Consider the following 13,987-nt stretch of genomic DNA (forward strand, 5'->3'; position numbering starts at 1 on the left):
AGAGATGAAAATCACAGAACTGAGTATATAGGGCACAATTATTTTTTTTCCCCCTGGAAAATATATTTAAATTATTTTCCTCATATTTCAAAAGTGTCTGCAAAAAGTATCTTGAAAACTCAAATTTTTGTGCTCTTGTTTTCAAATTAAGGCCAAACATGGGCACAAGTTGCTTCTTTCCAGGTGATATCGGTGGAGCTCATTACTGGACTCCTTAACCTGGAATTCATCTGCCACAACCTGAGCTCAGAAAGAAGGTGAAGTGTAAAACCTTAACTCTTTCACAAAGGCTTTTAGCTACAATGTTCTCCAGGTTCCTGCACACTTTGTCCAAAACAGGGTTTTTGACTTCAGCTACTACACAGTTAAACAACACAACTTCCCAGAGAAACACCAGTGAGCTTTTCTAGATTAGCTCTTTGTACCAGGTAGAAGATCAAAATGCAAAAATCATTTTATTTGATTTACCCTGAAATCAGGCTGCTGGGGCTTTTCAGGTTAAGGAGATGATTTCTGAAATTCTGTCTGTGTGTAATAAAAAATTGCTGCACTTTAATGTAATTTTTATTCTCCAAAATACAATGTCACAAACACAGAGCTGGTACTATCATGAAAATCAGGCTGTAGCACAGACCTATCAAGCACTACATTATACCCCATTTTAAATAGTATTATGGCAAACCTCAAAGGAATTTTATAAAACATAATAGACCTTTTAAAAGCAATATTTTAGAGAAAGAATGTGTTTCCATCAACTAGCACTATACTCTTTAAAAGTTACAAAGAGAACCCACAATCTATTCAATTCTACGAGCTCTCAAAAACACTTCCCTAAAACCAGTTTTAGATCCAGAATCAGACAAAAACTTACTCAAGCACCAGGTTTAAACACATGACAAGTATCATCCCAGCTCCACAGAGCACTTCAGCCTGGGACAATTTAAACATATTTAATCTCATTTAGGCTGCTGCCAATAAATATTGTTGGGATGGTCATGACACACAGAGTGACACCATAAAAGCTCAGAAGATTCTTTATTATGGCCCCATGCTGTCTTTTATACAGTTTTAAAAAACCGTGTGTGCAACTTTAATTGGTTAATTAATAACTTTCTTGTTAATTATTCTATTGGTCAGTAAAAGGTATTTTACTTGTCCATCAAATCTCTCTATTCTCAGATTGCTTACATATTTTCTTTACTAATTCTCATGGGACAAATCCCTCGTTATTATTACAGGTGCATTTATTTTTCACCCTCAGGTGAAAAGGGGAAAGGATTGTTATGTTAAAGGAACTTCTCAAAACAGCTTGATATGTGAACTTACAAATAGATATATCTTCAGATTGTTTACGCATTTTCTTTACAATTCTCATGGGACAAGTCCCTTGTTATTATTACAGGTGCATTTATTTTTCACCCTCAGAACAGATTGTTGTGTTAAAGGAACTTCTCATTCTCAAAACAACTTCATTTGTGAACTTACAAATTGCTTGTTCGCTGCCCTTAGAAGAAATGACAGGCTGGATTTTTACCCTATTCCTACAATAGTCCTGATGACATCTGTGCCAGTGAACATTCAGTGCTTTGTTGGTTTTTATTCTCTCAGCAGCCCCACTTATTTATTGGTGTGCTTGTGTAAAAAACTCCAGCGTGTCCTCCTGGGCAGCAGGACCCTGAGTGAAGAAAGCCTTTAGCAAATCAATCCTAAAGTGATTTATTTCCAAGTGGCAGATACCAAGCAGGCAGCATGTATTTATCATTTGGACAAGGCCTTAATAAAGATAGATTTGAAGTAAAGTCTTTCTAAGAAACAGCTTCAGCTGCAGACACACACCAAAGCTCCCTCAGTGTTTAATTAGAGTCTCATCCTTCAGCTGGGGCTTGATATTCAGGATGTTTGCTTTCACTCATGAATATTACCACTAGTTTTCTAAAACTACAGGTTGCCCAGGCCAAATAGCATGAAACCCTTTTGAGAGATCTATCGATTATCGGTGTGGAAAAAAATAATACAAATCAAAATATCCTCCCTGAGACAGTAATTGACATGTATTTATTACCTCAATAAAGGTATTTAAAAATATCTTGTTAAAATAACATGAGCAATAGTGAGTCCGGTGGAAGGATCAGAATAAATGGCTAATCTAGGACAGTAAGAGTATTGCTCTAAAAGAATTTCTTCTCCTCTTTAGAAACTGAGCACTATAAAACTGGGGGGAGGGAGTAGGAGAAGGAAGCAGCACACAGTTTCTTTTTGTCCATAAAAATACACTAACCCTCCTTTTATCTATGCCTAGATAGCCATCCATCATATAAATCATCTATTATTTACTGCAGTTTATAATATTTTCTGTGCTGCATGCTACAGTTTCCCAGTTTCTTTGAGGCTAACCTAGGGCCAACCCCATCTTCTCACACAGATGATATTTCTTTCAAGTCAGTGGGAGGACACAGGTTGCAGAAATGAGGTTGAGCCACTCAGAGGGATTTGGATACGCATTGCATCAAAATGAATGGAAAGTAAACCTCCTGCATGCCTTGAAAAAATCTCATTTGCTCCTCTGAACTTAATTCAGCAATACAAGTTCTCTCTGTTCAGGGGCTCAGTAATATTTTACCTGTTCCTTTATGCAGAGCTGCCACAGCACAGTGTGTGCTCTGTGGCTGGGTCTATTTGCTCCATGAAATACAGCCATAACAAACCTGAGGCTAATGTCAAATTTCAGCTATAAATAACTCTGTAGTACCCACTGAGTGTTCAGCACTTCTGCCCCACACGTGCAATGTGAACCAGACACTGCTCAAGCACTCTGCCATCAGCCAGAAATAACCTTTCAGAAGTCAAGGGAACCACATGGAACAAACCCCACTTCAAGTGCAAGGACAAACACTTCAAAACAGACCAGGAGGGAACGTCTGATCTGTGATTTCTCAGACACCCAAACCCACGATTCCACTGAAGTCAAAAATCTGCCTTAATACCTCTCCTCTTCCTCTCCTCTTCCTCTTCCTCTCCTCTCCTCTCCTCTCCACCAGGTAAGGTTGGAGGAGCCTCTCTGGGGACGCAATCTGCCAAAAAAGGGGTGCCATTCCACTGGAAAGGAGCACAGAAATAACCCATGTCCCTCTCCCATCCGTGCAATTCCTACAAACATCAGCTGAGTTGGAGAGCAGAGCCACTCTGCTCAGGCAGCCACTGTCACCCGTTGCTGGGGATGGTGGCAACATCTCTATAAACTGGAAGCCATATTGACATCAGATAGCAAAAACACACACACAAAAAAAAATTCAAACAGCTTTTAATGAAAAATAAGCTTTTTGCTGGCATTTTCTATTCTTACACGATTCCTCCAAACCCTTTTCAATTAAGAAATCCACACGAGGGCTGCCCACAAATGTTCTTTGCCCCAAAAGCCTCAAACACTTTTTAACACCCTGCATTTCAAACCAGTTATTCAAATGAACAGCTCTTCTTCGAGGTGACAGCCCAGGGGCCATCTCCAGCCCTGAGAAATCCATGTTTCCCCAAACCTTTTAGTGCATCTCTGAGTACGAGAAGTGTTAATGGCTCAGATAGATCTTGTGTTGTGGCACAACTCTTCCCTTAACAGAAAAGTCAGAAGAGACCAAGGAAACCTCAGAGGAAAGTGCAAGGCTAAAACACAGATCTTAACCCTCTCTTGGGAAAGGGGAGGCAAAGGAAAACACAAAGGATGAACTCCCCTGCAAGGTAAGGAAGAGAATCAAACGGTTCTGCATATTTCACAGTGTCACAAAGCCCACACAGATGCACAAAAACCACACTGGAATGAATTTGGAGAGCCCACGCTCTTACCTCTGTGTTGCTCAGTAAGTTTTTTTCCTGAGGTTTTACAGCAGATAACGATGCTGAAGTCCAAAAGGACCTGCCTGAATTTAGGGTGGAATCTGACTAAGGACTTCCACCTCATTCTCCGTGTGAGGAGTGCAGCTAAAAGACTCTAACGAGATGGGGAATTTGCAATTTTGGACGATCAGACACCACCTGACAGCTTTTTAGCTTTCCTTGGTGCATCTGTTTTAGACAAATATGGGAACACAGGTTTGCTAACTAAAGCAAAGTGCCTCAAGGTAGAACATCAGTGAAAAGAAACTTTTACAAAATATTTTTTTTCTCCTATTTTATAAAAAAAGAAATATATGTTATCGGGGCAGCACTGAAACTCTGTAGCATTTTTCTCAATTTGGTAATTTTAGAAATCACCTTGCCCTCTCTAGGAAGCGAGTGTGGAATATCAGGGGTGAGAGATCAAGAACTGTAATGCTTTAAACAGGGAGTTTTTTAAGTCAGCTTTTGCTAGGCATTAAAAAAACAGTTCTCCACTACTGAGTCTGTATCTTAAAAATGGTAATCACCACCTGGCGTACTCAGAAAACCGACAAAATGAGGCTGCACTTTCCATTTAGGCAGCACATCAGCAAGGGAGGGAACACATCCGTGTGCTAATGCAGGCAGACACATGGAAAGAGAAAGACACGGAGTAGTTTAGAGGGCATTATATAATAATTGTTGGCAAGTGTTGGCTTTTTAACAGCGATGGCTTCAGAAATTGGGCAGCAACCCATCAGCCTGCAGGTGCTGAGGGGAGAATAAATGACTTATCTGTGCCTGCTGCTCGGTCTCAGGAGAGATGCTGCATTGTGTCATTCAACTCGCTGATCTCTCCAGACAGGTTTCTCCAATGACAGAATTTTAGTGCCCTAAGTGTTGGTTTGCTAATGAGTAGACGTGGCTCCCCTGAGTTGATATTTCCATATGCTGAGCACACAGGGATACCCTTGGGTGGCCACAAGGAGAGCCATTCCCTAATTAATTCATCCACACATCTCCTCTCTCGGCTACATCTGTACACATCAGCACCGACACCAAATTGTCTGTTAACTTTATCAGAAGTATTTCCTTTCCCCAAATTTCCCGGGGGCTCTATCAATACCTCTGTCCCTAAATAAAAGTGGCAGGCGGATGTAAAGTGAGTATCCAGTGACTCCCCTATTTGGCATTTCTCCAGTGCAGCCAATGGTTCAAAGTGGTTATTGAAAGGTCAGAGATCATTCCAATTGACAAGGCACCAACTCCAAGTGACACTCATCCAAAAGTGCTAATGGAAATGGAGACAGAAATTGGAAATTCTGAAGGAGACATTTTGACAAGCTCAGCTGAGTAAAGATCCCTGAAGGCAGACGAAGAACTAACGTAACTCAGTGTTTTAAAATACCTAAAAACAAACAGGGAAACACACAGATGTAGGCACTGACAGACCAGTATTCAACAGCATTTTGAAAAATATTTTTGTGGTTCAGAACTATAAAAAGGCAAATGTCTTCAATTTGATACTGCAAGCAGGTGGTTTTCAAGAAAATGCAAGTTTTTCTTCCTTTACCACCTCTATACTCTATGCCTTTGGGTGCCTTTGCTTTCTGAGTGGAAAAAAACCAAAGAAAACACAACCCTGTTAAAGGGATCACATTTAATGAAAAGGGGCTGAAAAGGAATTCTGACAGCATCAGATGTCAAGAGTTGATGCCATTCCTTATATATTATTGTATTCAGAAAATCTTACAAGTTCTCAGCCAGAGAAAATTCTCTGACTTAAAATCAATACCCAACTAAAGTCCTTTATCCTGACAGTAATTGCTGTTTGCATGCAAGGCTGCTGGTACGCCTTCACCGGGAGAAAAACTAAAAAGAGTTTCCTTAGACGGGCAGAAAAACAAAGAATTTGGGTGTCTGCTCTTAGCACTTCCCTGCCGGGTTGGGAGGAGGTGATAATGGCCTCATCTTGTGAAATTCTGGTGAAACAGCTCTCAGCCTCCTCAGTGAGTGCAAATCTCCAGATTGCAACTACCTGCATGGGTTGTGTCTGCCCACGGACGTGGAATTCCTCGCGTGAGTCACGGAATTCCTCATGTGAGTTCACAGAATTCCTCATGTGAGTCATGGAATTGCTCATGTGAGTCCTGGAATTCCTCATGTGAGTCTTGGAATTGCTCATGTGAGCTCACAGAATTCCTCATGTGAGTCACAGAATTCCTCATGTGAGCTCACGAAATTCCTCATGTGAGTCATGGAATTCCTTATGTGAGTCATGGAATTCCTCACGTGAGTTGTTATAAATACCTATTATAACGTTGGCTTTTTTGCAAATATTAAGATAAATGCTGTATGTATAATGTTAAAATAACTCTGCTGTAAGGATATAGTTGGTTATATTTTTGCTTGGACATGGTAGTTGAATAGCTGACTTAGTTATGCTGCAATTGAACTGTTTGGTTGGGATAACACCCAGTGAACATTTGATGAAGGCCCCTGTTATTGATATGTCAATTATCAGCAGCTGCTGTCTGAAGAAAGCATGGACCAAGACCGAAACTGGAGGTGATAATAAAACCACAGCCAAGATATGTTCATGCTCTAAAAAGGCAAACCCAAGGAGTGGCCATGATAAACAACTCCCGGAATATGGAAATTAGTTTGTAGAAAAGTATGAATATGCATAATGGTCTATGAATATGCAACAGGATGATGTAATAGAAAAGGTATTTAAGGAATGTGTCCGAAGATAATAGGTGTGCTCTTGTCTGAATGCCAAAAATAGTAATTGTGCTCTTAGCTAAGTACTAAACATCCTGCCATTAATCCTTTACTTTATTATCTTGGTGCCCTATTGTCTTTTTATTAAACTATTTAAATTTTACCAAGAAAGTAAACCTCATTTTTCACACAACTACCCTTTGACAAGACTGCTTTAAAACAGTGTCATGGATTTCAGGGACCTGTTATAAGACGTTTGTGAAGAAGAAAACCCCCCATGGCCTCTCCAGAAATAATCTTTATCAAAGTAATGTCAGGGCTGGCACATACATCAACAAATCTATGTGGTAACTACTTCTGCATCACGCTCTGATTTTGTGTCAAAAACGAAGTTCTCTTTCTTAGAAGAATTTATAAGTTTAATAAAAATTTTAAAAATAGACAATTAGAAGACAGAAATAAAGCAAAAGCATATACGACTGGGTGACTTGGCATCCTTAAAAATATCAGCCTGTTGCATATTCATAAAATCACATGCATGATTCAGACATTCCTTTTGAGTGTGAATTTCTTCGTTCAGTTTCAATTCTCCCCCCCACTCATTTTATCTTGTAGACCCGTCTGTGAGTGGCTCCATTCTGGTAGCATTGGTTCAATAAATTCCTCTCTTGGAGTTTTTGGCATCTTCATCTGGATAAGATACTGATACTAGAGGTCTCCTGAAGCTTTCAGGTTTTAGGGGTTATTCTATGCCTTCATCTGCATAAGATAAATCAGGAATGCCAGGGATTCTCTCCATCCTTCTGATCTAGCCAGTTTAGATGCCATGAAAACAGTCCCTTACTTTAATATCTATCTAATACTAAAAAATATATATATTCATCACATTACTTATTTCTAAGTTCCATTAATAGCTGAAGTAAGAAATACAGCAAAACCTACCAATACTACACATATAGTGTAGCTGTTCATGACACGAAAGAACAATACTCATGTCAGGGTGAGAGGTGAGCAGAGAAAGAGCAAATTTATTATGATTTGGGGTTTAAATAGGAATTTGATCAAGGATTGGGGGATGAGAGGAACACCCCTCTGACCTCAGTGGTCAAGCCAGCAGTCCATCACAGAGAGGAATGCGAAAACAATCTACTTTTGTTTATGTTAAATGTGTGAGAAACTCCAGTAGAAAATATGTAAACAATCAGAAGGCTGAAGATCAGGGCGACACATATAGCATTTAATATTTGCAAAAAGCCAACTTTGTAATATGCATTTATAACATCTGGAAAATTCTGAGAACTGTGAGTAGCAACGACATGGAGTAACAACTACCAGGAGGAGCTCCACAGCAGCTGCTCTCAGTGGCTGCAGGAAGCTGGAGAGCAGCAGGTGAACAACAAAACCTGGGGTAAGGCTGTCCAAATGGAGCAGTGCTCCCTCCTGTTCCTGCAGCACAGGTCTGAATTTCCTCCACTGCAGTGGCAACAATACCACTACGACATGGTGCTTCACTTAATTAAGTCAAAAACTGAGACTTCCATGCATATTAATGAGCACCCTAATGAGCATTAATTTTTGATGTTTCTCGTTAACAAGGATTATAAACTATGACAAATTTCTGTTTGACTGAGTGCCAAAATTCGGGTGAGTAGGGGTTTAGAATTGTAAATCTGCACGTTTTCCCCAGGGCATTGGAGCACCAGGCAGACAGCTCTGAAAGCCTGCATGTCAAAGAAGAAATATAAATGTCACAACAGGCCATCATCCACTGCCCTCCTACACGTGTCAGGGGACAAGCACTGGCATCTTTCAAGGAGAGGCAATTCAGATTCAAAGAATTAATAAAGGAAGTACCCGATTCTCAAATGGTAAAAATGAATTATTCTTCTCTCATTGAGAGCAATGAAAAATCTTTAATATTGAGAGCTGTGTGTGAGCAGGGGTGAACGCACCCCTCTGAGCTGTGTTTGTGCAAACACTGGGACTTTGTGCAGGTCTAGTAAACATGCAGGTTTGTATCTGTTGTCATGACATTGGCATGAATAAACTAAGCAGCTTTAAAAGATTAACATATCTCAAAAAAAAGTCTGGCTCGTGCAACACAGCTACAAGAAATTCTAGAGGATAACAAACCCATATGGATATTCCATGCAGATATTTTAAGAGGTTTTTTAAGGCTTTTTTTTTAAGGGTTGCCCTATGCCAGCTGGACTTGGTGACTCTTGTGGGTCCCTTCCAACAAAGGACATGCTATTATTCCATGGTCCTGTTCCTCTGCTGATTTTTACAAGGCTCCATCACTAAAACACACTCTTGATGTGTCACACTGTTGCATTTTGTTCATTTGAAGAGAATCAAAGCAGGTTCTTTTAGTTTCAGATTCCTACCTTGCCTTTGTTCTAATTCATCACAATCAAGCACCACTTGGAAGATGATAAACATAAAAACCCAGCTGAGGCTCACCTGCATTTCTTGCCCCTCACTGATTCAAACTGGTGGTGTAAGAGTTCTGTTCTTAAAAATAAATGAAGAAAATGGTAAATGAGGAGGAGGAAAGCTGCAAAGTCAGGGCAGCCTGCTCTGCTGCAGTTTCACCAAAATCCTCCAGCAGTTCACTGCTGCACTCCACATTTCTCATTTAACCACCCTACAAGTGTGTGATCCAGACTGGTACTCACATTGTGATTCTTTTAACTAAAACTCAGGCTTTATAAAAAGTGACTTTTCAAAGTTATTTCTCTCTCAGAATACTTAAAATGAGAAACTTTATGAGGTTCCCCCCCCCTTTTTTTTTTTTAGTGTTTCCTTCTAAACATCACTAAAATCTGTAATGACATTTTGCTTTGTTATAATCTGGTGCTCAGAAAGGAAATGCACCTTTCTTAATAATTTTTGAAAACTATACGTTTCCCAATAAAATAAATAAGAATATTTATTTTATAATAAATATCTATTATAAAAGAATAAATTCAAAGAATAAATTCAGTAGTGTCCCTATCTGCCATCAACCCCCCACCTTCCCAAAAACCCACCTAAACAAACAGGAACAACACATAACTTTCAAAAAAAGCTGAGGGGGGTGTCTGGCAGGCACAGAAGGTCACCCAACTCACCATAACACACGTGGCAAAGCTGTGTGATCACTGATCTTCTGTGCTGCACCTCCTGCTGACACCCCACAAAAGCCTTTGCCTGCCTGGTTACTTAATTTAATTGATTTTACCCTGGATGTACTTGAATAGATTTGCTCCCCTTGCTGCTCTCACTGCTGTTCATAAATTAGAAAATGGATTTAAAAAAAAAACCCCACTACTCTCCTCTCTACACATCAGCCAGTCCTGAATTGCCATCTGATTTTCTCTGTGATTGCTGACACTTTTGGACAGCAGAAATATTTCTGACACTCACACTAAACCAACCTGGATGTTTTATACCTGCTGAGAGTCTTACAGTCCTCTCTCCCCAGCTGGGAAGGTGGAAATAATGTTGGCCCTTTCCAGTGATCCATGACAAATTTTCATTTCTATTTTCAGTTCCCTTTCTATTGGTGTGCCTTTGATTTCTGCTTTGATGTGGTTTCCAATAATCAAAATAACAAACCCAGCTTTTTGCTGACATCTTTCAAAACTATCATCAAATTACGGTGGTTTCAGCATCCCAACAGGACAATTCAGAAACACCTTCCATTAATATTTACCGAGCAGGATCTCAGTCAAAAGAAAAATGAATTAACTTGCAACTGTTGCTGAGGTCAGGAAGGTCATTGTAATTGAAATATATCAACATCCTTATTCTTCTTTCAAAGGGAATGATCACTGATAGCAGGATTTTCTAACTATCCCCCATATTATAAATATTATGGAGGGGTTAATTATTTTTTTCTTTGGAGCTGTGGAAAAATTTGGTCTAACTAGATTAAATGGCAAATCAACAAACACTGAGCTAAAAATAACCAGCTGTCCCAGGTGAATATTGATGCTTTTGCAGTCACTAATTTCACCCTGGAATCTGTCACTAAAAAAACCCTCACACAGCTGATATCAACCAAAGCATCTGGGATAGCAATGGGGGTCACTCCTCTCAGTGATCTCCCTCATGCACTTCTGGAAAGGATGGGAAAGGAGATTAATAATTACAAAAAAAACATATTTTGGAGAATATTTTTCCAACTGACCTGGAAATACATTTTTATTAAACAACCATGACAATGGTATGATAATTATGCCATGATAATGGTATTTCCCCAATTTTAGTGTTTTAGAGAGTGATTTGACAGAAGTATGGAGAGCTCTTGGAAAAGCCACCAACTGCTGCTCAAAAAGGCCCCTCATTTTCAGATGGATGAAATCAGAATTGCTGTATCCTGCAACAGATGGCTATTTTATCTGACAAAGCTGTGATTCCCTGATTATAAAAGGTATGAACGTGTGTGTGTGTTTATGGAAGGGGGAAGGAAGGTTCTCCTCCAGGAAAAAAATCTCCCTTCAAGATTCCAGGAAATTTGCCCATGCAATTATCAAAATTTCACTTGTGCTTATTGCTTGGAAGTGCCACTAGACTTAATCTCAAAAATAAAAAATTCTAAAAAAAAAGTGAACATAAAAGTGATGGTTTTGTCTTGATTATAATGTTTTTATCTTGATTAACAGATTTTACTGCTTAGGACAGCTCAGATGATCTTCACCTCTGTCAACACTTACAGGAATCCAGCTCTGAACATGTTGAAATCCATTAGTTCACAGATGTCAGGAATCAGGGGGCAACTTGAGAAAAAAAAGCCCAAAAATCCCCAAGACAAACCAAAGAGCAAACACCCAAACCCCAATCCTGCACTGTGCACAGGCTCACACCCACAAACACAAAAACCTGCCAGAGCAGTGTCTGCTTCCCTCCGCGAAAGCAAAGCAGTGAAGGCACCAGGACAAACATCTCCTGTCACGCCACACTTCACAATCAATCAGTGTCTGTGTGACTGTATGTGCAGGGACACACATCTGCCCTGTCCTGCAGGGAACAGGGATGAGCTGAGCCCTGGGTACCCACCAGGGTTGTTCCTGGGGGACAGGGCTGCACTGTCACCCTGGGAAAGGCAAGTGAGCTGCAGAGAAATGTTGCTAGAGGACATGGAATGAAGGACACTCAGTCATCAGAGCAAAAAGAGGGAGAGTGTTTATTTTCAACTTTGAGATATCTATATAGGTTCTGGAGTTTGACTGAACAGTGAGGTTGACACCTCTCCAACCTCTCTGGTCAAACCAGAAGTCTATCAATTGTCCCTCCTCCGTAGAAGAATGTAAACGATCCCTTTTGTTTACCTGAAAGTCCATGAAAAACTCCAGTACAAAAATGCAAACATCAGAAGGCTGAAAATATCAAGACAACAGAGGAAGGGAGGGAAATGACAGGAATGTGCCCGGGACAGGGAGGCAGCTCTGCAGGTTATTGCAGCAAGGGGACATCCTAAAGAAGCATCCCAAGCCTGAGGCAGCAGATGCCCTGCTGTCCTTTCCCTCAGTGCAGGCCCTTTCCCCTCTCCCTGCTCCAGCACAGGCCAGTGATAATGAGCACTTTAGTGTGATACATAAACTGTGCTGGCACCCTGTGGATCACACTGGCTTTCCTTAGCCAGCAAGGACGGGTTCAGTGGTGCATTCCTGGCTCCCAGCACATTCCCACTGAAATCTGCTGCCAGGGCAAGGAGAATGGGATCAGCATCAAAAGCTGCTGTCTTTGTCACCTCACCCCATTTAAATACATGTTTACAGAGGTTGCTCTGCTGTAGTTCCTGAGAGGACACAAATAAACTGAATATTGCCACAGCCCAGGTCAACAGATAAATGATTGGTATTTAACAGAGCTCTTAGAGAGATTTCTAAAAAGAGAAACCCACGTTTTATACCTCCCATTCATGAACAAAAGCTATAGTGAAATTTAGCTTGGCATTGACTGGGCTTTGTGAGTTAAAGGGATAAACTCCATTAATTTTCTGCTGATAAAATGTTATTTCAGCTCATTCTACTGTCTACTTTTCCCTTGCCAAGATCACCAGTTGGTTTTTTTTCTCCCTTACTACTGCTATCTGTGCTAGAGGCTACATACAACCACAGCTAGGCAGTGGAATATTTCCTTTATTGCCTGTTGATAAACTGGCAGTCTAAAGGGATTTTTTCATACAATACCCTACAAGCTGCTGCTGACGTGATGCCATGACTTTGCACAACAGGACTGTAAGAAATGCCCCCCAAACTTGCATCTGTTCCAGTTTCCAAACAGTGAGATTACCCCAGAGTAAAGAAACACCACCAGACATTCGTGTAAATGCGTATTTCTTCAGACTAGGAATTTTCTTCTAAGATAAAAAAATAGTATTTTACAATTACAATATTCTGCTTTAACATTTGTGACCAAACAGTTGGGCTGCTACATGAAATCACAGTGAATCAACCCAAAACTGATTTATCTGGTTTTCCTTGCCAAGCCGAATGACAAGTTGAAAACCGAAGCAACCAATTATGTTTTGAAAACAGTTGCCTCACATAGTTGCCTTTCTAAAATAGTTCCTCAGTCCATGATGTAGAACAGAATTAAGAAAGATCAGCACCCCTCCATCTTGGCAGAAACAGCGCAGATAAAACCACCTCTCTTGCAAAAATCTAAAAAAAAGAAGAATGTAAATTCAGGACTCTGCTAGAAGAAAATGCAGTTTGCACCTCTGACAACTTAATGTTACCTGGAAAATATCAGTTAAGAGTGAGACAGTAATGTAAGGAAAAGAGGATAGAACAGCCTAAGGTGAATAAAACAAAGCTTTGCAAGAATGGCTCTGAGTGCTTTCCCTTACTTCATATATTTAAGGCTACCAGTAAGTGTGCTAATGAAAAATCATTAGCTGATGATAGCAGGTTACAAGACCTGATCAATACTCAGAGGAGGAACTGAGTATCACACAGAACTATGGGATGAAAGCTGAACACCAAGCATGTAAGAACTACAACAGTTTTGCTGTGAAGTGGAAACTGGAGAGAATTGAGGAAGTTTTGGGTGTGTGGCCACAACATGGGCAGGGACACACAGGTGCCAGTTCAACTCCCCAGGCACTGACAGGAATTCAAGGCTGGGAACAGGAATTCAAGGCTGAGTGATGTTATTGTCATTACATTTGTCATCGAAGAAAATCTCTTAAAGATAAATGTTATTTTTGCCCTCAAATTAATGGATATGTATTGACCAAAAACTGGCTGAAAGCAAAAACTAGGGGGGGGAAATATCACCTGAGAAAAAAACATTCAGCAACAGTCATGGAATAATGGAAACAGCAGCAAAGGAAGTAGCTTGAATTGAATATATTTGTGAATGGAAATATTTTGTATGATATGGAATTTCAATTCCATCATTCCAATATTTTGTGTGATTG

The sequence above is a fragment of the Zosterops lateralis genome, assembly GCF_965231275.1.
Source record: "Zosterops lateralis genome assembly, chromosome: 21".
Lineage (NCBI taxonomy): Eukaryota > Metazoa > Chordata > Aves > Passeriformes > Zosteropidae > Zosterops > Zosterops lateralis.